At 45.5% G+C, this 25116-nt stretch overlaps 1 protein-coding gene across 3 annotated transcripts in view; it reads right to left on the bottom strand.

Annotated features, from left to right (window-relative positions):
* LOC138582170 (protein D7-like) overlaps positions 1-24674 on the bottom strand; it is a 1409716-nt gene extending 1385042 nt beyond the window's left edge. For 2 of the 3 annotated variants that reach the window (XM_069653210.1, XM_069653214.1), the window contains exon 1: positions 24576-24674. The gene's annotated coding sequence lies outside the window, so the exon portion shown is untranslated. Of the gene's footprint in view, positions 1-24161; positions 24265-24575 lie in introns of those variants that run through there. The other variant, XM_069653212.1, reaches the window with a different exon arrangement.
* Positions 24675-25116: the final 442 nt, after the last annotated feature.

Genomic DNA, 25116 nt, shown 5'->3' with positions numbered 1-25116 from the left:
CTGGGGTTGTCCTCCTCAACTATTAACACCATTGATAGCACTACATTCGAACACCACCATTCGCGTGCGCTGAATGCGGAAGGAGATCTAACAGACGAAATAGAAACAAGAGGCGTGAAACAGGGTTGCCCGTTAGCAGCATTGCTATTTAAATTATTCATATCAGATCTTCCAGTAGCCTTCTCACAAGCAAGGTAATTTCCGCCGAAAGTGAATGGGAAACAGTTAACTTGGGTCTTTTATGCAGACGATATTGTTCTGCTTGATTCCACTGCAATTGGTCTTCAAAGACTATTGACAGCGTTGCACAACTATCGAACACAAAACCATCTGGTAATAAACGTTAAGAAATCGAAAGTCATTGCCTTTGGTCATAAGTCGCAAGCATCAAAGACAGCGTTTAATTGGAAAGTGAACAACGAAGCTCTAATAAAAACGGAAGCTATAAGGTATTTAGGAATTCTGTTTAACACCTCAATTAGAGAGTTGAGTTGGACTCACGATGTATTATCTCGTATGAAGATCTTTGCTCAACAATGAGCGAAATTACATGCAAAATATGGGCAATTTACTTTGCAACCAATAATAACCTATTTACAAAAATTATCTCCAGCCGTCTGTTTCGGAAGTGAGGCTGGGTGGAACATAAATGCAGACTTTTGGACCCAAATAGAGGGGATTTTTGGCGAAAAGTACTCGAATTGCCAAGAAGTCTACCAATGGTAGCACTTAGATATGAATTGGGACTAGAATCGCTACATAATTTAGTGATATGGAAGTCATTAACAGCTCTTCGAAAAATGCGTTTATCACCAGTAGAAAAACCTTATCAGATCTTGAATGAAAAAAGGAACGATCCGTCAGCTCTCCTATTAAACCAATGGGAGCAAAAACTGATGGCAATTTTATTTGATGCCAACATCAACATGACTTACGGTTAATGCCGCAGGTAGCGAAAAAAAAAAAAGTTTCACCAATGGAACTGGATAACAAATATGGACAAACGAAGCACTTTGACTTCGTCATTAGACTTGGGAACGTCAATGAATAGACTAGGAGAACTACCGAGATAGCTTTTGAAATGTCCATCTCGACAACACAGAGACCAGTTTATGAGATTGCGGTTAAATCTCTAAGACTCGAGAGGTCTTGATGCGAAGAAAAGACACGACTAAAAAGAGCAATATCTGCCGCTTTTGCTCGAAAGACGTGGAAACGATTAAACATCTAATAATAGAATGTCCAGAAATTGCTATTCAACGTTCCTTACATCTGGCGCGATTTGCACCAAAAAAACGGTAACATGACAGACTGGTGGAGTTACCCAATTTCAGGAATAAATATTCAACTAACCTGTGCAACAATTAATTTCATATAGATGATTCTATCAAACATTGACACAAAGCGAGGCAACTAGTGGTTGGGCTTAGTCTAGTGTATCCCATTCTAGTTCTGCCTAGTTTATTCCAGTCCGTGTTGTCTTTCGTTTTTCATCGCTTTTTAATTGGAATGTATAACGTGAAACACATGGGACTGACAAAACATTTTGTTTTCTAATTGCAAAACTAATGTCAATAAATAAAAAAAAGGTTTGCACAGTATACAATGTAGCATATTTGCATAGCATCCATTTGCACCATTACGTTCACTTGAACAGAATTTGCATTAGCACTTATGAAAGGTATAGTATTGTTCTGAGATGCACGGATTCATTGGATTTGCACAGCATATATTTGCACAAATACATGTTAAGAGGCACTTGCCGTTTCATCTTTCACATACTAATGGAACACTTTTTTTAACATACCTGTACAGCATGCGTTTACATCATTGTGTCTGCCAGTACCGAATATGCATTAGCACATTTTCTATGTAGAATAGTCTATTGGTTAGGCAATACATAACGTGTAATAAGCTTTGAACCTTGTGTCATGCCATTACCATGCATTGTCCTGCATATTGAAGAGCACTGGCTCTTTTATCAGTTTTTAGATCTACAAGCTGTTGAACATTAGAGAGTTGCTTACTAGACCAACTGGCATCAGCGATTATAACAAATGGATTGTGTAATGCAGTCGGTATTCAGACTGCATACATGCCTTTCTATGGAATATAGCTGCTGCTTTCTGCCTCTTCGCACATGACATCTGGGGTGCTTTGGTGCTATGCTAGAATTTATTCTGGACACAGCGCCATAATTATAACATCAGCACAATTGCGCCTTATACGATTAGATATCCTGGGGAGAATGGTGAACCAAACCCTCGCTTGCCCGTGTGTTGTAAACTTGTGCACAATCTAGTTAATGCTAGTTAAATGAGTGCATTTGCATAACACATGAAATGGTGGCGATGCCACGACACTTCTAGAGGTTACATGACCGTGTTCAACATGGGACGCGGGGGGGGGGGGGGGGGGGGGATTGGGGGCCGGGCCGGGGTGGTGAGTTGATCATTCAAACCAGCATTTTTAAAGCTCGGAGGAATTCACAAATATGTGGATTGGATTTGCCTGAAGAAGCTTGTGACACGAGCGGAACGTGTGGCGTTACCCACCCGGATTGGTGGAGTGTTTTTATTTTTTATTCATCTGGTCTGCCTTCACTGGTGAATGTATATTTTTCACCATCTGTTTTGATGCACTTAATTAAAGCATTTTTTTTTTTTTTTTTTTTAAAATCAAACAGCAGTGTTGGTGCTGGGGTTCTTTGATATATTTCCCTTTGAGGGTTTAGGGAACATCCTTAACCCATGCGTCATATGTGTAACAGCTATATTGTGGAGCCTAGCCAGGCCGTACCCTGAAGCACCAGCTACTAGTATCAGGCAGAGCACGTCTTGGCTAATTTTTTGTATATTAAAAAAACAAAAAAAAAAAAAAAACATTATGAAAAATTATGTACCAATAGTGTAGGCGCTTTGAAAATTGAAGTAACATAGGTTCTCCAATTAGCTGGCTGTGCACCCCTTTTAAGACTGCTTGGTTTGAAGAAAGCAGAAAGTCCTGGTTTGGGTTTTGACTGTTCACACGTGTTTGTGAAGCAGGCCCCAGCCAGTTAAATCAGCCAAAGCGCCAGTTGCATGACGAAGCCGAAACCTTGAACTGTGTCTATGACTAGCCAGTGATTTAATGACCCGTCATGAACCAATGTATAAAGCGGTTTATTCCCATCATGAGTTTATAGGGAAAGAGTCTCGGATGGAGCAGTTGTGTTCCATTCAGAGTTCCGCTTAAAGAGCCATCAGAAAATAAAAACTTACTATGAAACTTTGAAAACTCTGTTCTGGTGCTATAACCTTAAGTAACTTAAGAATGAAGGAGGGGATGGTGAAAAGTATTGCCCACACTCCCTCCCTCTATGTAGGTGTCCTAAATCCAGGTGCTGCAGTATACGGTCTAATTTGGTACCCATTTTAGGCAAACCTGTCCCCCCCGCCCACCCACTGTATCCAGGCGCCCCAAAAAACATTCCCAATACCCTGACCAGTTGGCCAAGGCAGGTAAGTCTCTCGCCCCCCCAACCAACCACCATCCCCTGCCCAGTCATCCCTCCGCTCAGACTTTCGTTCCAGGGAGACCACGAATAGCGAGACCAGCCAATCACACTGGACCAAGAAAAAGGAATACTGCAGTCGTGGACACAGGCCACCCATCCATGCACCCTAAAATGCAGCTCTGGCTAGGTCATTCGATTCTAGCAGCACATAACCGTCCTCAACGAAACCCGACGTACCTCAACACTGCTACCACTAGTATACAACGACAACCAACAAACAATTATTCGTTCTAGCTGGGCACCCATTGAATCTCCAGCACTAGAAATCTATCCTAAACCACCAACAACATACCCCCCAACCAACGTACGTGCCTGGTTTACGGGCTGCTTACTGGAGCTTAGCCAACCGAACAAGCATCTTTAATTTAAACTCTTAGAACCTCCTACACATGGACTGTAGTCAGAGGGCGTTCTAACCACAAAGTGCATTAAGGCCATACAAATGGGGAAAAGGTGCTATATGAATGACGAATACAAAACAATAACCCAGAAGACTATGAAGAAAAAGATCAAAGTGCTCCCATTGGTTAAGGAAACCTTAACTCCTTTAATATTAGCAGAAAATAGTCAGATAGAATAAATCCAAATGCAGTCCACTCACACAGGACTCAAAATCAAGAACACTGGCTATTCATTTAGTGCAGACACAGATAAGGCACCCGTTTTACTCCTCTTGCCTATTCCCAGACATGAATGAGTCAATTGAAGGGAAACCATCCGCGTACCGCTCTTCCCTCCACCCTCCTCCCCCTTACTTCCAATATGGCTCATGGTTCGATGACCTGTCAGTTGGTCAGTGCAAAGCCAACCAAAACTCTTGTTCCAATGTTCTGCTTCGTCGATTATGTAGTTTTGTAGTCATCCATTTGGAGGTGGTCTCAGGAGGAGCAATCAGTTAAGAGTTACCCAATTAGAATGTTAACACTTATAGAAATGTATATGTAGTTTATCCCCTAACCCATTCCCTCACCCCATAGGTTTTCTAGTGTTAGGTCATCGTCATGATGTGTCTTTTTGTTTATTACCCGTTATGCATGAGAACTAGGAAAAAAATATGAGATTCGTAATGCTTGTATGCTGTCCCTGCTTTATGTCGGGTTATTGGATCCATGTAATAAAGTCACCGTAAAAATGGCTGTTTTAAAAATAAGAGGCAAAAAGGAGTGGTTTGGCCCCCACAATCCATGTAATTGATGCGGGGACACCCCGACAACCCCATTATACTGCACAAAGGGAGTGGCGGGGGGGGGGGGTCACCCCCGCTCCGCTTGTGTAGTATAATGGAAACACTTACCGGGTCACACCAGTCTCTTTGCCACGATTCTTTGTGAAAATGGCAATTTTTCAGCGACCAGATGACTGGATACCAGATTGTTTATGAAAGGGGGGGGCTGGGTTTGCCTTTCACATTGACCATTTCCGTTATCAAGTGCAGGATTTCCTGGCCTCTCATTTCTGCTTAAACTGGGTTTGCCAGACCATCAACTGCGGTTAAGTGTGTCAGTGAGTTGTCGCAAGGGAGCCCATGGCCAGTTCATTGCACGTTAAAACTTCACACTTGCATATAACTTGAGCCTATATTGAAGCCCGACCTAGCAGAACTGTGCATTGTATTTAATCACACCGTTGCAAATCATATTGCATATTGCATCGCTTGCACAATCGATATGGGGCAGCGATGATTGCATGTATGTAAACGCGCCAGTTTTTTTTTTTTTTTTTTAAAACAAAAAAAAAAAAAGGTAAAAACAAACCTCTGGTCCTGTATAGCTGATCACTTTATCAGGGGGGAACACAATATTTTTCCCCTTCTAGCTTTTAAGACCACCTGCGCCTCTTCCTCTGGCAGTAATGAGACGACATTGGTTAATGGCCAGTTGTCTTGTGGGGCAGGTGTAGGTAGGCACACCCATTCAGGACAAGTAAAAGGGACTACTAAGCAACATATAAAGATAGTGCCATTTTAGGACTTTGCAACCCTCGTCTATTGCTTACAGGTACCCATCAGTTGGATGGGTCTCAGCTGGGTAAAAAGAAGCCCCCGTTTAGTTTTGGCTATTGGCAGTTCTCAAGTGCCATAAGAGGGACACCGCTTGTGCGTTTTTGTTAATTTAACACCCCACTGACTGGCTATAAACGTACTAATCACTAGGACCATTCACAGCCACTACTGCGCCCCCCCCCTCTCCGCCCAAAACACATCCTTCCGAAATCCGAGTTAGTTTTATCAAGTAACCAACTTTGCCCTTCGTGTGCATTTCTAAGCAGTCTGTTGAGAGGTAATGTTTTAATTTTAGTTGTAAATGTGCTAGTGCTTTAACGCCATGTCCTAAATGTGCTACCGGTGTAAAATGCATCTGTTGCTTGCACGGATGTCCTGGCCAAAACAAGCATCACCAAAGCCAACCGTTTTGGCTTCTGTATAGATACTACAGTAGTAAGACTCCCTTATGTTCAGTCAATCGCACCATTTTCCAGCAGTTGCCATTTTATTGCCAGTTAATATGATTAATGCCCATCCCATTCCTACACACAAATGGTTTGCTAAGGTTTAATAGGATACTAGACTTTTTTTTTTTAAAGACAGATGTAAAGTAGTCGATTGCATAGAGGAATAAAAATAAGAAGTTGCAAAATACTAAAACTTCAGAACTGTATGAGCTGTGCACATTTGACATGGACAATAGAGATGGGGAGCCAAACAAAGAAGAGACCAAACGGTGCCAATCACCACATCATGCTCCGTTACATTCACAGTAGAATACGTTGAGACAGCCACCCAGTGACAGTTAAAATAACTGCATTCTATGCTCTACATGCGCAGAAGGTGCAGAAGGTGCAGAAGGTGCAGAAGGTGCAGAAGGTGCAGAAGGTGCAGAAGGTGCAGAAGGTGCGATGTTCGTTCATCGCCAGTTTCCTTTCGCAGTTTATTTGCTGCTGATTTATTGCCACAAAAACACACTGAAAAATATGGGGTGGGGGTGAATAGGTTGTATATAGCTGGGAAGGAGGGGCTTGTTGGGAACCCCCACCACCCCCCAAAAAAACCAAACGGTGGCACAAATAATATAATTTTTTAAAAAATATTTTTTAAAGCCAATGGAATGACATAGAACCGCACAGAATGCTTAATCTCTGCCCCGACTACCATGGGATTGACCTTCAGGGACAAGCACAGCCTATTTGCATTCCTTTCTAGTTGCATAAATCTGTAATGTGAGACAATGAATAGTTGTAGGTGTTCGGCCTGAAGGCCTTCTCGTCTGCCTGGGCAGGGAAAGTGTATTAATGCCGAATGCCACACTTTACTGTTGCAAGTACCAGGCCCTGACCAGACTAGGCCTCAATTTCAATATGGCAGTGTTTCTGCCATGGGATGGGACTGGTCATGCCCAATTCGTGTGTTGCTTATTGCTATATTCCCTCACTGTGCAGGTACACCCCCCCCCTTCGCTGGGCCTTCTAAAAACACACTACTCCCTTTCCCCCCGCCCCCTACCCATATATTGCCCATTGCTCACCCCTGTAACCATGTTTCGTATGCTCTTAATATCATCCAGAATTGTTTTGTGGGCAGACTCAGGGGGCCTGGACATGCATCCCAACATTAGCTACAGTGTTTGTACACACCACAGGCCGAAGTATCCCTTAATTTGCTCATTGCTCCTTCACTTATGAGCCAGGTTTCTCCCCTAACGAAAAAGAATAGATGATGTACGACACGGTTTGGTGAGTAAGAGGATGTACCCTTGGAATTATCCTTTACGGTGAGGAGCAGGCACAATAATTTCTTTATTTCTCCTCTGGGTTATTGATAGTGGTCGCAGGGTATACATGCACTACCCAGTTTGTGAATGAGGAGGTGGGATGTCACGCTGGTGTTGGGGAAGGATACTTCGCTAGGCATGGAGTTTGCCACCTGCTGGCCAACCCTTCATTTTTTTGACTCGCGTCTTGCACCATCTAGGAAACGTGGGAGCTGCCTGCATCTCCCACTTGTGCAAGCATTTCTCCCCCACGGTTTCAGACCACTGGATGTAGTGTACAATGGCATCTCCAAGCCTGGGTATCAAACCAGGATTACAAGAAGCTGACCCGGTCATGCATTTTTGTCGTTGCGTGTTAAGTCTTGAAAATACAGTTGCAAAACATGGGCTTGTTAAGGCCGACATTACTAGGTGCTGAGCTCCAATCCACCGAGTATGGCGAAAACCAAGCTAGAATCACTCTTTACTTAACCTAGGTTTTTATATTATTTGCCAGGTTTGTTTATTTTGGTATGTGCGTACAAGTCATCTTTAAGAAAACTATTTTAGCATAACAAACATTGAAAGAAAAAAAACAAAATATTCCCTGTGTTAAGTCTCCTGCACTCTACTCAAGAGATATCTTCCTTATGATGCAATCTTTTATTTGATAGTTATCAACATGTTTATTGTGTGGTTTTTCAATCCACACAAGAACATAAAGTGTATTTAACAAGAAAAAGTAGTTAAACATTAGCAGCTTTCCAAAATGTTTCACGTATTTTTAAGTGTCCCTCAACCAGCATGGTTCTTCAAGTATTCAAGATGAAAGGCCAATATAATGTTTCCCCCAACGTGTTCCAAAAAACAAAATATACTTCTGTGGATTAGTCCACTATACTTTTCCTAGTATAAAGTCTATTTGCGTTCAATAATAAAGCAGTCGCTCATTTTCACACAAAAAACCTTCTCCAATGAGAAATTGTGCCGTCTTGTCCAAGTAGTTCGTTCCGTGTTATTCCCTTGTATTCCGATAGCCTTAATGATGCCAAGGCCACATGTAGAGATCCGCAAACTGTCTGATCGCCATTTAAAGATGGTTCAGAGCGATAGGGGGTTTTGATCAACCGGAAATCCATCAGCATCAGGGTAACGTGGCGAAAACATTTTGGAAAGTTGCAAATATGAAACATTTTCTTTATTAAATAATGCAAAACGTTTTATTTAATTTCTTGTATGAAATGAAAATCAAAATGAATATTTCGAAAATGTAATAAAAGATGATTGAAATTTAGGGAAGGGATTATCTCTGAAATAGAGATTTGGGACCACCACCAGGGTTTGCGTTTTTGCTTACATTAAGGTATGCATCTTGTGCCAGCCTGGCTCGCATTTGGCTCCGAACCAGGCCCAACAACTTAACTCTACACATAAATTCATGTGTTCGTCCACCTCCAATGGACATCCTGTAACAACTCTGCACAAATCCAGCTGTGGGGGTCTACAACAGATTTGTAAATGCATCTTCCCACTGCAGTACAATGCAACAACTAAAAACATAAGTGATCTGGAAGAGCCACAATAGTAGGCAATGTGATAGTGCCATGGCCTTTCAAATAAGAGGGGCCAGACTAACTTTGTAGTATGGTGCATAGAGTGCCCATGCAAGATAGGGTCTCCTATAGTCCCTTTAAAAAACTTAGAATATAGGGTCATCAAAAATGGAGATGCCCACTGCCTTTTGGCTGTACATTTTCAAAGCAAACATGAGTAATGATTCTCTGATGAGGTTTGGTGCAATGGCACATGTGAAGGAACACAGACACAAAGGAGACCGAGAGAAGCAACTCAGATATTTAGAGGCAAAACTTATTAAAATGAAGACACTAAAGACTAGAGGCCACAACAGGGATGAAGAGCTCTATGTTTTGCTTAGATGATATTAGTACTGTTTATCTTAGTACCCAGATGGTTAGCTACTTGAATGAACTGTATGGATCCATTTGTCCATACAGTGTCAACAGTTTAGCCTTTTCCTCCAGTTAGCAACACTAGTTACGTTGCTTGTGGCTCTTGTGGACAAATGGTACCAGTTTTGGTTGATCTGGCACTAAAGCAATCTAGCTATCTCTTCCTAGTAGATTGATTTATTGACCAAGCTAGTGGTAATCATCAGAATACATATTTTTTCTTGATTACAGTTTGGAAGGCTTGGTCTTTTGGCGTTAGCTAATAATATCAATGGGCAAAGCCTACTGGCTATGATGTTGCTACATAACTGCCATTAGCTTGCTACACTTTTCAAAGTGACCCCCCCCCCCATCATTGAATGAATGGGGGCAAGTTGCGCTGTTGCAAGGTGTGCTAAGATGGCGGATCATGTATGAGCTCCGCGACGAGTGGTGATAAGAGTTGAAATAGCCCGGCGATAGTAGATCAAATGCTACTTCAGCCTGGGAAGCCACTGTCCGAGTACTGTCCAACATCTGAGTCGGCAGCATAGACCCGAGACGCCGTCACCAGAGTCTGTGCAGACACAGGGACGAGTATGCTGAGCGGCGTGGCGCACCCCCTCACCCCGCGCCCCTCGGAAGACAGCGAGCGCAGGGCCCAAGCGAGCTAAACCATGGGCCTGGGACGAGAGCTGCAGCCGCTGGCACCGACGTCGGGCAGCAAGTGTGACAGGAAGGCATTGGCATATAAAGTGGCTCCTCAGGCGCTGGATTAGAACAAGAATGAACAAACGGCGCCCAGACATGGGTGAGGTATACAATAAATGTTAGAGGTGGCAGCAGTGAATGCTTGTTAACACCAGTATACTTCTTGGCAATAAAGCTCTATCATTTACATTGTCAGGGGAACAGAGCCATGGTGCAGGCTGGCCCGAGGCTATGCATCTACCGACACTGCGAGGACTGAATGACCGGTCGCAATTTTGGTGAAGACACTGAGCAATGTGTAGATACACTCAGCGATCTGGGAAGCTGCTGGCCCTACTGTGATCTGTGGCCCTACTGTGATCTGTGCCCCCCCACCCCCCACCCCCCATTGCCATGGCTGGTGTGCTCCTGGCAGGGTGCTCCCACAGCAATTGGCAGAAGGTGAGAGGGACCCAGCTGCCTCACCGGGAGCACAGAGCCCACGATAACCCCATAGTAGCAGATTCTTGACAGACCTCCCCCACCCCCCCATATGGCGAGAGGCAAACTGCCCAGCCCCTAGTCAAACAGCCTGTGTGACAGTATGACAAAGGGCTCAGGCGGTAAGAAGGGGGGGGTGGGGCTCAATTGACTGCTTTACCAAGCCTGCCCCAAGATCCAATATGGAGGCCCCGAATGCCCCTGATGATCCTGCAAATTAGCACAAGACCCTGAACCCCATTGATCTTAACATGATGGATGCTATGCAACAAGGGTTTGCATCTATCAACAATATGACGACATCATGGCAAGCGTCACCTCGATCTGCACTCAGCTGGAGAAAGAAACCCAACGCATCACTGAGGCAGAGAATTGTATAAGCAGTACAGAGGACAGTGTCGACCCTCTGCAAAAGGTATCCACACTAACCAAGGATATGAAACAAGTGAAAGCGAAGTGCGAAGTCTTGGAGTCAAGATCAAGAAGAAATCATGTTGGCATTATCAGCGTTCCAGAGGACGCGCTGAGGGGCAACATGGAGAAGGCAGTTGATATGTTGCAAGACCTGTTGGGGAACCCAGGCTGGTCCCAGTGGTTCACAGTGGAGAGCACACAGAGCCTTAATGTCCAAGCCCAAACCAGGAGACCACCCACGGCCAATTAGATCTTGCATAATGAATTACTGCGACAGGAAATTAAAACGAGCGGCCTGTCAGAAAAAGGAGATTAAACTCTGCTCCAGCACTAGACGAATCTTTCCAGACTTCATGGAGCAATGCAACAGAGGAGGATCTTTGCTGGGGTTAAGTTACTTCGGGACTGCAACATTGCATACGCCATGCGCTTTCCCACACGCCTCCGTATTCAATACAATGGCAAATACTGCTTTTTTACATTACCAGAAGAAGTGGTCACCTTCATCAAGAGTCAGATCCAGGTCCCGTCAGGACGGGAGTGTAATGACACTTGAAACCTATATGAACCTGCCAGCCCCGGAAACCGATCCGGCAACATGGAGCACATGGTAACCACTGACCAATTTCTGTTCCACTCTGTGGCATATATAGACCGGTTATGTGGCCTTAATGGCCACATAAACTAAGCTCCACTCGAACTTAGGCCCAGGGGGGTGGGTGGGTACACACAGCCAAAGTTCAGGGAGCTATGAAGGAGGCGGTGGGTATGTGAAGGATGAGATTGGTTGAAAATGTTCAAAAAGGGTACTTTGTGGTAACAGACTTGGGGACACTCAGTTAAGCATGGAATCTATTTTGGGGTCTATTTCAGAATATTAATTGGTAGATGATGGCACAGGCAGACAACACTGGTCAGACCGTTCAGTTTTTAAGATGGCATGTCAGAGACCTCAAAGGTGTAATTAAGGCATGTAAAATCACTGCATATGCAAACAGACTCAGGGCAGGCATATCTATTGTTTGTTTTTACAGGAAACTCATATGTTGGGTTATCAAGCAGCCCAATTTGCTCAAAGGTGGGGTGGTTGCAGGAGGAGTTGCAAGTCGTCATCTAGAGCACGTGGGGTTATGATATCGATACATCGCGCTCTCCCTTTCATGCAGCAGGCTTGCACGGTAGACGATTTGGGCCAATATGTGATCGCCCAGTCGACCGTGGACTGTCTGGAGGTGCTACTGGTTAACATTATGGTCCAACACTGACAACCCTGCTTTTTATGATGACGGATTTCACAGATGCGCACAATTCCCCACTGCTTCCATAATACGCGTGGCCGAATTTAACACTATATTCGAAACCCTACTGGACCATACATATCTGACCCCAACAAGCATGGCACACAACATTCTGCTAGAGATGGACGGTTTGGGCCTACAAGATGTGTGGCAGGCTCTGAACACCACCCAAATGGGGCTACACATTCTACTAGTTGGTACACGACATGCAAACCAGAATAGATCGGTGGTTGGTCACGGGGACTATACTAACCAGTGTTACTAACTGTTCAATACTCCCTCACACCACTCAATGATCCTATTAAACATACACATGGCTGAACAGACCACAGGGAGAAACACTGGTTGTTTAAACCAACCGCATTGGAGAACTCTGCATTTAAGACAAACATATGGGACCACATTAAGCAATGGGCTCAGTCCCAAGTAACGCGCCACTCAGGCAGTCATTTAAGGCTTATATCAGAGGAGTTGCCATCTCAACTGAATTCTGAAGGCCATCGTGGCCAAACTAATGGTGGGAGTCCGAACCAGCACGTCTACAACAATACGTCGCTGTCCCCTCACCCATAGGGCAGCAAGTTATAAAGAAAACCCTAGATGCGTACCGGGAGGGAGCTGATAGGGAATTAGGTATCTTTGAAAGACCGGCTGCAGCATGTCGGTACGGGGTAATGGATAGGCTACTGGCCCAGTTGGTTAAAACAGAAAAGGGTGCCTCACAGGTGTGTTGGAGAGCCATGGTTCCATGGCACATACAGATGAAGATATCAAGGCACATACAGATGAAGATATCAATAAATTATTCTATGAGTTTTACTTTATGCCCTGAAAGGGGCAACTACAATAAAAGGAAATTGATGAATACCTGGGAGGGATACCAACGACATTGCCGGACTAGGCACGGATGTCCCTAGAGAAACCGATAGATATTGAAGAGATTAAGGACACCATCAAGGAACTACCTACTGGGAAGGCTCTGGGCTCTGACGGACTTACCATCGAATTTTACAAGGAGTTGCACACAGAACTTGCTTTACGACTGCTTCAGATCTGGTCGAAGGACCTGTTACAAGGCTATTTACCAGACACGCTATGCGAGGCAATAATTAGACTTCTGCTTAAGCCGGACAAGGTAGCCAATGAGTGTGGGTCATACATACCACTGTAACTGATCAACATCGACGCTAAAATATTTGCAAGGGTTCTAGCAACATGCTTAACCCCGCTGGTGCGATATATGGTCCACGAGGACCAGGTGTGCTTTATACCTGGCAGATCAACAGCGCTGAACCTACACAGATTCTATAATATACTAGTGCAAGCCCCACAAGAGCAGGGTGTAGTGGCGGAGGCCTTAGATATGCATAAGGCATTCAATCTCCTGGCCATTTCGAATAGCGTGTCCGGAACAACTATGGGTTTAAGTGGATAGAGTTATTGTGCACAAGTGCATACTACATGGTGTGTTATCCCCGGTGCTACAGCGGAGGGAGCACCACACAGGGTTGCCCCCCCTCGCCTTTTTGTTTGCCCTGGTCATAGAACCATTGGCTGACATGATCCGCACTAAGTTTAGTAGAGGAAGATTCTGGATCGACAGCAAACCTCCGTTTTGCAATGCTGCTGTATGCCCTCCATGGGTGAAAGGTTGTGTAAACCACCCAGTATTTTCTTAAATAAAGTTGTTAAAACAAATTTTTAAAAATGAATGGGGGTTTGTGTGGTAAGAGCCATTTAACCCGACCTAGCGATTTCTGCCTACCTAGTCAATGTGTTGCCTTTTGATGAGTGTATGGATATCAACACTTTTACCATCCATTTTTACTACAACAGCAGTTTGTGACAATGAGTTTAAAATTTACATCTATATGGTTCTTAAATTGATACTCATTGATGTAGGTAGCACTATTGCACTTGCTTAAAGTCTTTTCTTTTGCACTTTCTGAGCAGCCTTGCACGTTTGGATTCTATATACCCAGCAAATGTGGAACCTAAAATGCGATATCCAAACAACAAGGGGGGTCCTGGGAGACACTCTGCCAGACATGAGTCCTGGTTACAAGAGCCTTACCCAGAGTCTTTAGCTCACCATCTTTCACAGAGGAGAATTATCCCAAACATATCAGTCTTTGTGCTGAACCTAAAATGTAATTAGCATTATACTCTCACCACATATCCTAAAGCGCATGCACTTAGCCCGGTAGAAACAAGTGTAACAATTTATAATCGTGGGTCAGTCGTGATACAGCAATCACAGCATTTACATTCTAGCCCATTACCTCTAAAGTACATTTATTAAATCTCTCAACACAAAGACCAGATCTTTACAACACATGGCACACCACTCTAATACATCCATAACTGCATGCAAGATCTGTCGAGGAAACATACTCTGCGTGTGTTCACATTACCTACTGTATTGTGAATTTACCCCCCACTATCCAAGTAACTCAAATCTGGGTGTGTTCTCATTAACTACCTTACTTAGCCACCCCACCCAACGCGTTAGCCAGAAGCCCCCTACACCAAATCTAAATCCCATCAAGCCTGGGACCTTCCTGCTTACTCGCCCCAAGATAATCTAGCCATAGGGTACGGACTTCTCAAGTAATTCTTTTCTTGGCTACCTTTCCACTTCAACTCAATAACCACCCCACAAAATCACTCAGGCAAGGAAGCCCAGAACCGTCACAACCCTAACTCTGCAAGGTGTTGTACGTGGGCCACTGCCCCTGTAACAAACACCTAAACCAACTTATCAAGGACGGCAATATGCCACGAAATAGAACACGCAATAGAAAAACAAGCGAAGGCATAAACCAAACAATCACACCACGAATCGCATAAACCAGACAGTCACCCAGTGCAGACCACCCCCTCACAAACACGGTGGACAACAGAACAAAAGCCAGGAGAAGAGAAAAGTCTTTATACAACACTGTCCCTCACAAGCCACCACCAGCCAGAACAACTCAACACCAACGATGCCAGACATATCCATAACCTACAGGAACCACGCGGAAAGGACTAGAATCATCCGGAAGGAATAAAAAACGCCACCCTCACTCCATACTTCACAAAAACACAGGGACACCTATCAACTACAACAAAATAGATAGTATTACCAATTTACCAATTGTTAACAAAGGCCAATGAGGACACCAGACCACTCCCCCTTCCCCCCCTCCACCCTCCCTACCCTCCCCCTACCTCAAATCCTACACCATAACTCCCTTCACCTACCCCCTACTCCGACACCTGAAAATCAAAGAAACTCAAAGACTGAATCTCTAATGCTTCACTGGACAGTAAACCCCAAAACAATCCTCAAATTCATACTTGTTTACAGACCACCAACATACAACGCAGTATTCGTTGACACCTTCATAGAAGTGATCACTAACCTAGCCATCAGACATGAACACCTGATAATCCTTGGGACTTACATGTGGTTTGAAGAAAACGCAAACTTGCAAAAACCGAGCAACTCCCCACAATGAAACTAAACCACGCTGCATGTAATCTTTGCCAACAAACCCCTCATCACCAGTGCACTGCTGATACAGATACTAGCAACCACCTAATCATTCCATTTGTGATTTCTCTACCAATTAAAGCAACCAAAAAGCATGCAACTATTGTAAAATGAAACTGGTCAAAGCTATCAACCTAACAGAACTACTTGAAATCACCGAACACTAGCCTAGACGAAACCGATGACAGAAATACAGAGCAACTTCATAGATGGATCGCCAAACAATCAACAGATTCTCCCCAGAAAAGACTATCACCCCATAAGGAAAGAGCAATGGCAAAGTGGTTTACTCACCCATTTACTCCCCTCCTCAGTGACATGAAAAGGAACATGAATCTCAAACTATAATGGAGCAAAGAATATGACCAGACCCAAAACTTTTTATTAAACAAAATCCATTTACCAACGACAAAGCCGATAATAAAATACTACGACAACTGAAACACCAAAGCCGCCAACACCCAAAAAGAACTGAAATGAGGAACCCACCGGGTTGCAACCATGCACTGGTACCTTCATAGAAACTGTGCAACAACCTTGCGGACCACTTAAAAAAAATAAAATCAGCGACATACATCGAAATCATACAAAGCAGACAAGTCAAACAAAATGCACAACCCACCCCACCAACCATGGAACCACAGAGCAAACTCAAAAGCTTCCCACAAATATCAGTAGAGACATTCATCAAGCGGGTAAGACAGCAATAAAGCAGGCTCCCCATGGACCCCTGCCCTCCAGACATCTACAAACCAATCCTCATGCAGGCACACTCTTTGAACACTTCAGAAACCTCTTTAACCGGTCACTTGCAACAGGAGAAGTATGATCATAAAAATCTGCTTACATCAAACCACTCAAGAGGACACAGCAGGTGACGTGGAAGACCTCCCAACTACAGACCCATCTCAAACATTCCCTACCCAGCAAAACTGCTAGAATCCTGCGTCTACAAACTAACACAGGAACACACAGAAAAATACCAGCAGCTGGACCAGGCGCAAGTTGGCTTTAGACCCACGAGAAGGACAAAGACGGCACTTCCATTTACCTGGGATGACCTAAAGACCAACGCATATTTTGCCCCGATACTACTCGACCTCTCTGCAGCTTTCGACAGTCAGCCATGAAATCCTCATCAAAAGAATAGAAGGAATAACCGCTCGAGCCCTGCTCTGGATTAAATCATTCCTAACTAATAGAAAGGAAACTGTCTGGATAAAACCCTTTTTCACGAGACACCAAATGTGGAGTACCACAAGGATCGTCCCTATACCCACTGCTCTTCAATATCTACCTGACTCCATTAATCAAGCTCATCAAGAGACAACCTTACAACACACAAATCTATAAAATCAAAGACCCACAAGTAGAGAACGCTGGAAGGCGGTCTAAAATAACACTACAAATGGATGAAAACAAACACCCTTAAACTCAACCATAATTTTTGTCTTGCCTGGGTTATCTCCAAAAACAAAGAAAATAGGGCCCAGAGACTTAGGAACAGCACCCACACCATCGAAAATAGTGAAAAACCTTTGGAGTCTTAATGGACACTAGAACCAAATGTAAAGAATGCTACCATTCCTCTCCTTCGCTCAAAACACAGACCATCATCACACTCATGTGCAGAATAGACTATGCCAACAGCCTTTAACTCGGAATGCCAGAACACCTGCTGAAGAAACTGCAACGTATCCGAGATGCAGCGGCCAGACTTCTCAAACTATCACGAAGGGATTATATCACCCCAGCGCTAAAAATGTTACACTGGCTGCCAATCAAACAGCGAATTACGTTCAAAACGATGTGCATTATGCACAGAGCAATTCATGGCAAAGGGGCAGTATTCCTGCAAAAGAAAATAATCTACCTAACGACAAGAACACTCAGATCAAGCAATGACATCCACCTGGAACCAAAACCATACACAAGAACAAGAACAAGAACTTGGAGGATTTCTCCTACCTGGCAACACCCTTCTGAAAGAAATACTTAATATGAAGATCACAAGATACAGAAAATCACTAAAATTGGCTCTTCAGCTCCCAATTAGACGGGAATGGGTAGTAAAACAGACACCACTGAAAATAAAACTGGCCACAATGAGCATGGATGGAAGAAGTCGGGGAGAGGAAACCCAGGACATACCCACTCCCAAGCCAACACCTACTCGAGGCATTGCCCAAGGACAGACCCACTAGCTGCAGATGAGGGAGTACTAACCAATAAATGACAACCGGGGAGATCAGGAACCCGCCCTACAAACTCAGGGAGGCGATGGCTGGCAACCCCCTTGGCGACCTATACACTTCTTAACCCAGGGGTGGGGGGAACTCCACCTTCCTACCCACAGACCACCAATTACAGATACACAACACCACTATGCACATAAAACGGCAATGGACTCGGTGAGTGATGGATATCCAAAAGCAACAGGGTAAAAAGCCCCACTAAACTAACCGCGAAACCTCAACTCTCCTCTTCGCATACACCTCTCAAACACTAAACAAACACACACATCCTTGTACAGCAATCCGCATGCACTTTACTATCCTGCAACAATACAAACCGCACAGTTTCGAAGAGAGCATGGAGTCTACCGATCCATAAACCACACCTATGCTCATCGAATCGTGCTGGCTGAACTGAAGCTGCCAACAGTACACTAAAAACATCTTTGCTACCTTCTGTCCCACTTTGCCCTACTGTATAAATATCCTTTAAGATAAACATTCTGTAGCCAATACAGACAGCATTCATCAACAGCCGTTGTATACTCATTGCGGTTATGGGTCATCTTAAGATGGCTGCAGAGTAGTATGCATGATGACCATAGAGTCCACAAATACCAGAAGACTCGCGTGATGAGGAACTGGGCGGTTTTGCATTTCAAAATAGCCTGAGGAAGTCAGTAGAAGGAAGGAACGCATGGCATTTTTACATGGGTATCTTTTACTGGTTCTGTTCATGATGTTAATGAACATGGGTATGACTACCACTGGTTAATAAAGCTACTTTTTGCACTTAATTGTTACAGTGCCGGGGTAATTTCTTTCTCGGCATCTAGATTCACTGGCACCATATAGAGTGGCTGTTTTCCTGGTCGGACCTCTATACACACCCCATTTCATGAAAACTAATTCAAATAGGTTTCAATATTTATTATATATGGTCAGAATTTAACATACGATTTGTTATGCATTTATAAAGTGCAAATCTGGCTTGTGTGCAACAGAGCACTGTTTGTGTGATGTGTGACCCTCCTATGTGTATTGCCATTTTAAGATGTGGGTTCCTCCCAATTTGAATGCCCTTTTAAGATGGGCAATGACAAAGGAGCCCCTGCAGGCACATGCAGCAGAACGGCTGAAGACTCCAATTATGGAACATCTTTTTCCATCTCTCATTTTGGGCCTGCAGGCCTACACCATGTGATCACGGCCCTGCAGGTCCCTGCCGATCTGGGCTCCCCAGACCAACCTGGTGCCCTGGGTCCAGCCCAGGCACCCACCATCCAGGATGCGGACGGCATCTGAAGTGCTCTGGCACCCAGGCCGTAGCCTCACAGGTCCCTGCCCTGCAACACCAGTAAGTCCAGGTGACCCTGGCACACCAACATGGTGCTGTCCCCCAAACACCAGTGATGCCGGCCACGTGACCACTGCGGGCCCCACAATAACGGTGACAAGGGAGTGGACCCCTCCACCCCCCCCCCCCCCACAGTGGGGCCTATTCCCTTGCTGTCCCCCATTTTTTCCTCTTCAAAAAAAGGAAGGAGGTGCAGCAGCATCCACCTCCCTGGAAGAGAGGAAGAGAGGGGTGGATGCCATACCTGGCGCCCTATCAGCGGAACATCCCTGGCAGCGGCCCTCTGAGAGGATGGTGGATGTGCGGCCAGGGTGGGGGTCCCTCCGCAGCCCCTGTGGCATCTGCCGCCGTGAGGATAAAAGAAATGGAGCGGCTGCATGAAGAAAGGGACCTACCGCCTGGTGAGAGTTGTGCTGCCCCCAGAGGAAGAAGAGAAGGCGAGTGACAAGCCCGCCCCAGCCAAAGCCCTCATTGAGATCCCAGACAGGCGGGTGATGGAAAATGTGGTGCTGCATGCCGGAGCAAAGGAAAAACCCAGTTACTTCTCCTGCGCTGGGGAGGGGCGGCTGCCTGGGTGTGATCAGCCATGCAGCCAGCACGGCCCTCCACCCCCGATTACCCGCTGCTCAGGAGATACCCGGGCTGCATGTGTGGTGAAGGAGGCGTGTGCACCGCCCACAGAGATCCTGGGGCTGGCGGGAAAGGAGGAGGCAACAATGACCGCTGGGGGGGAAAAAAAAAAAAAAAAAGAAGAAGGGGTATATCCACTGCCTGGTTTCCACGCTGGGGGAAAATGAACAACGCTCTGCATGCGCAATACCCGGGCCTCCGGCAGTGAAGAATACGCGCTCCAGTCATCCGAGCGGTTGGCAATTAATGAAGAGGCCCTGCACAATAAAGATCCCAGGCCCAGCTGGCGTTGAGTGAAGTGAAAAATGAGCACTGTGTCCGCGCAAAAAGATTGCATGGTGGGAAGCCCTGCAGTGTTCCCGGGCATCCCAAAGTGCCCCATATCCAGGCAATGAAAATAAAATCTAAGAAATGCAACAGCCCGCAGCACAGGGAGATCCCGGGCCGCCCTGCAGTGAAAAAATGGTGCAGCGCTTCCATGTCAGCACTATGAAAAAGAGAAAACATAACCCTACAATGATCCAGGCCTCTGGTGGTGAAATGTATAGGGCTCCTGTCATCGGAAAAACAAAAAAGGCATACAAGCTGCACTGGTTAAGAGGGAGTCGTGGTCCCGAGACCACCCCCACGCCCCACTACGTTCATGACAAGATGAAAGGACAAATGCTTGCAGCAACTCAACTTATTTAGGGCAAATCCCAAGCGCACTGATGATTTGACAGGGACACAGAGGTACCCACTCAACCAGCCATACAGACCAAATACAATGCAAATCTTTAAGTGTGGGAGAAGAGCCCATGAACAGACACCTATATGGACAGCCTGGAATAAACACCAAGAAGCCATGATTCTGACATCATTAGTGACACTGACATAGCAGCGTTAGACATGAACCACACGTGCAGTCCGCGCCACACAAACACACACTTGAATACATGAAGAACATGAGCACACAGTTCTATAGTTCGAGGACAGCCACATATACATACGGTCATTAGCCAAATGCAGAAACGCAAGGGATGCCTAGCTTGCAGATGCTTAACACGAATAACCCAATGGAGCTTTAGGGATAGAGATAGATAGATATATATATATATATATATATTTATCTATCTCCTGGCAGAACCAAGTGTGACTAACCTATAGATAACGTACCATACCCTGGACAAAGTAGAAACTGCATTATAAGGTTTAGGAAAATTACAGCAGGCCTAATCACTGAGCAGGAGCTGAACAGACCTAAGGCTGGACAGAGAGCAAGGCGCATGAGACCGGGCCCACAGCCAAGGTCAAGAGATAGGAAGACACATTCCATTTCCCGTATGACAAAGGAACCAGCTGCAGAGAAATAGAATAAATCCTCGTAATTCTGAGCTGCAGCTCGAATTTGTGGTCTCTAAACACATGATGCAGCGAAGCAAGACAATGGACAGTCTCCCATGGTGGGAAAGAGAAACCAGTCCCAGCAACCAGACGCAGATTGCAACAAGTGTTGCTACCATCAGGATAATATTCTCATAAGGCAAGGTGGTATACACAAGTTAAAACACGCAGACAAATTGTTCACATTACCTTGAAGGGGTACACAGTGAGCTGAGAACTCCTTTCTGAGTCCCAGGCCTCGGGGTGAATCAGCTCTAACCAATCCAAACACAGTTTAGTATTCCAGGGGTGGATGGCAACAGACAAGAACCAATGGTAGGCCCACTACTCTGCAACAATATAATCAATATTGAATTGGGGATGGGACAGGCCAGCCACCTGACACGTAAGAGCCAAAGAACACATAGGTGACCATATAGGTTATTATACTCCCGATTACCAATCCCTCACACCAATAGGTTTTTGGAGACAGGCCCAAGTGATGACAGAGTAATGACGCAATTTTGTAGTAAAACTGGCCTGCGAGCCAGGCGATGTCGAGAAGTAATGGAATCCACCTGTGTTCTTGTATCGATCCCCGTTGGTTTTATTTGCAATAAACCGCGTTTTAAACTTGCCGTTGACTTGAGTCCTATATATTCTGTGGGAGGAAGTTGGACTCTACGAGTCCGCTGACTTCCAGCATCACTCTGGCATTCCTGGGAGTTCTCCCCAACACTGGAAAGAAGGAAGTGAACGTTTGCTCCGTGGAGCATGTGAAATAGGAATAGTGTGTGCTCTGCCAAATGTGCCCTGCTAGAGCGTTTGGAAAAAGGTATTTAAAGAAATGGTCTGGCGCATGCGGGTTGCAGCTCGATCCTGTCTCCACAAATCTCAAGAGTCCCAGGAAAGAAGAAAAGAAAGTGACACCAACACCCAGTTTCCTGCCTGGCGGAGCAGGAGAAGTGGCCCTAGCATCCCGCTACTAGTGGCGCACATCTGGGCCCACCATGCATGGACTAGGCCGATTTGGCCTGGGTGCGATTCCTGCCACCCCTGAACTGGGACATCACCTGCCCCATCATCCTGCCTGGAAGAAGGGAAGATGGGACTGGACTGCTGAGGTCTGTTCTTCATTTGTGCACTAAACTGAACTGCCCGATTCCCTCGAAGAGACTTCCCTTTTTGCCCGTTGGCACCAGCACGTGCAGGTACTTTTGAGCACAAGGCTCCACTCTTCGTAGGGCTCGGACTTCCTTTTAGTTAGGTGCCTCTGAAGGCGGACTGGGTCTAAGCATTATTTCGCACTGCCCGTTTTCCTCCCCTTCTAGGTGGGCTACACATTTCGTGCATCTAACGCTTTAGACTTGTTTGTATATATATTGTATTGGTTTGGCATGTGTTGGTTTACTAGAGTTGTATTGTGATTTCTCGCTATGGTCCTTGTTTTAAAGGCCTTGGAATAAATGTGTATATATTTTTATTATAACACCTGTTTGGAGTAGTTTGTAAGTGTCCTTGCTTTGTGGGCTCATTGCGGGCTTTCAGTCACCCTCACCCCTCTTGAGACCTAGTCTTGACCGCCGCGATCGCTGCCCTGATTGGTCTGGCTTGTCCAGAGGTTACCCTGTTCCAAGTAATTAGGTTGGCCTTCTGAACTTCTGCGCCGCCAGGACAGAGTTCAGAAATCCGTCTTAACAACGGCCCTGCTGATCTGGCACCCCAGATCAGCCTGGTGCTCTGGGTCCAGCCGAGGCACCCACCATCCAGGTTGCTGCCGGCAACCGAGGTGCTCCAGCGCCCAGGCTATGTCCCCACAGGGCCCTCCAACACCATTGAGTCCGTGTGACCCGAGCACACCACCATGGTGCTGGGCCTCCCATCACCAGCGAGGCCGGCCATGCGACTTCCGCCAGCACCACAACACATGTCAGATTGGTGATTCACAACCATAAGTCAGATCTACTTAACACGCAAGATTGTTTTGGGTGTTAACAGAAATAATTGCCTGTTAAACTAAAAACTACACTTGTGGCGATTTGGTCCACTCTCTAAACAGCAGTCAACTGGGGCTGAAATCCCCGCCTCCCTACTTGACCAGTGTGTGTGAGATCCTTGGCAAATTAATAACTTACAGTGCCTTTTCTAACAAACAGCATTGGGTTCGCCAAACACTGATTCCGTTCCTCTCGGGCTGTAGAAAAGGAGCCCAGAATAGAAGCTTTATCCATCTACAATTGCAGTGGTGGTTTATCATGGTTTCCGTGACCAGTAACACACCGCAACCTACTACTGCCGAGCTCATGCACAGCAACATCCCTTGTGAGCCACGATGTAGTGCTAGCCTCACAAAAAAAGTAAGTCTTTAGTGACCTGATAAACATTCAATTTAGTAGTTAACGACTACTACTTAACACAATTAAACGAATACAACATTTCCATTTATGCTAAAATGAAAAGGTCCAGCCATTACCCAAATCAACGAGCCAATTATATGAATAACGTTGGTAGAGTATGATAAGAGGGACGTGCACCGGACCTGCAATCACTGCAGATACAGGTAGGGTGGGGGTATGACCATATTGAAATTAGCCTTCGGTCATCCTGCAGGTGGCCCCTGGTGCAGGGACAGAGTGACGCATCACCGTGAAAAGACTACTTTGAAAGTATATCTGCTGCTGGTATTTGTAGTCCTGCTTCAATAACGGGGGCGGAGCACAAAGGATCACGTGTCCCACAATGCAAAACACACGAGGAAGAAGAAATCTTTTGTCACTTGGGGAAATATAAAAAGGCATTAATTTACTGTTATATTAACTGTTCGCAGAGGAACGCCATCAAAAACATATTTCGCAACAAACATGCACTGGCAGAAGTAAAACCAACCAGCTGCTGCCATGTACACTCTTCAGTAACGCTGGGCAGTGGGGATTGGAGCTTCACTTTTTGTAGCCGGACTGCAGTGATATACGGTAGCCTACCACGGAATGCACGGCTACAGCGTGCCCAACAACTCCCGTTTTGAATGAAGAAGTGTTTCCGCCATACACCAGCAGATGAGTCTCATCTCACGGTCTGTCAAGTTCTCCGTCACTCTGTGAAGTACGGGCATCAGTCTCAGACAAAAAACACCAGTCTTGGGTGGGAGAGGTAGGGGGGGTCAAATGAGCCTCGCTTCACATCAGATATTTCACGAAATTGCAACATTTCACACATTCACAAGCGAGGTCTATAACATTGATGAACTCCGCTTAAGATCGCGGTGGGACAAGCAAATTCGAAAACCGCTCACAAAATTACCTTCCGCAACTACCAAATAGACAACACCAGCTCACGCCCCTCCTCCACCAGCTTTGAAACGCCGTCTGCTGCTAGACGCAAACCCTGCCTGGCCCCTTTTAAAAGGCCACGTGTTACCGTAATGCACAGACAAATCTCTACCTCTGAATGCAGACCCTTGTTGACATCCGAACTCGCTCTGTGTGGGACTACTAGCCAGTGCCTGCCTTATAGCCTTGGCAGCGCCTGGGGAGAGTCAACTACATTTGATGCCCCTAACCCTTACCCCGGCACCATTTTTGTTGCTCTGCTAAATAGAGTTGTGAGAAATTCGACCATCCTCAAGGTGGGTGTGTGCTTGCCTGGGCTTTTTTGAAACTTTACAGGAAATTGAATGATGGTAGATCAACCTCTGAAAAACTGCAGGGCTAAACCAAGCACATTTTTCTGTGCTCAGGACATACGCATATCTGGGCAGTGGCGTAAAACAAAATGTGGGGGCCCCCTGCAGACACTGCTGAGGTCCACCTACCCCCACAGGGCATGAGCAGCATGGGGCCCC

The sequence above is a fragment of the Ambystoma mexicanum genome, chromosome 3q (genome assembly GCF_040938575.1).
Source record: "Ambystoma mexicanum isolate Mex_15411 chromosome 3q, UKY_AmexF1_1, whole genome shotgun sequence".
NCBI lineage: Eukaryota > Metazoa > Chordata > Amphibia > Caudata > Ambystomatidae > Ambystoma > Ambystoma mexicanum.
The sequence above is the reverse complement of the archived record's forward strand: the minus strand, read 5'-3'. Positions and strand labels throughout refer to the sequence as shown.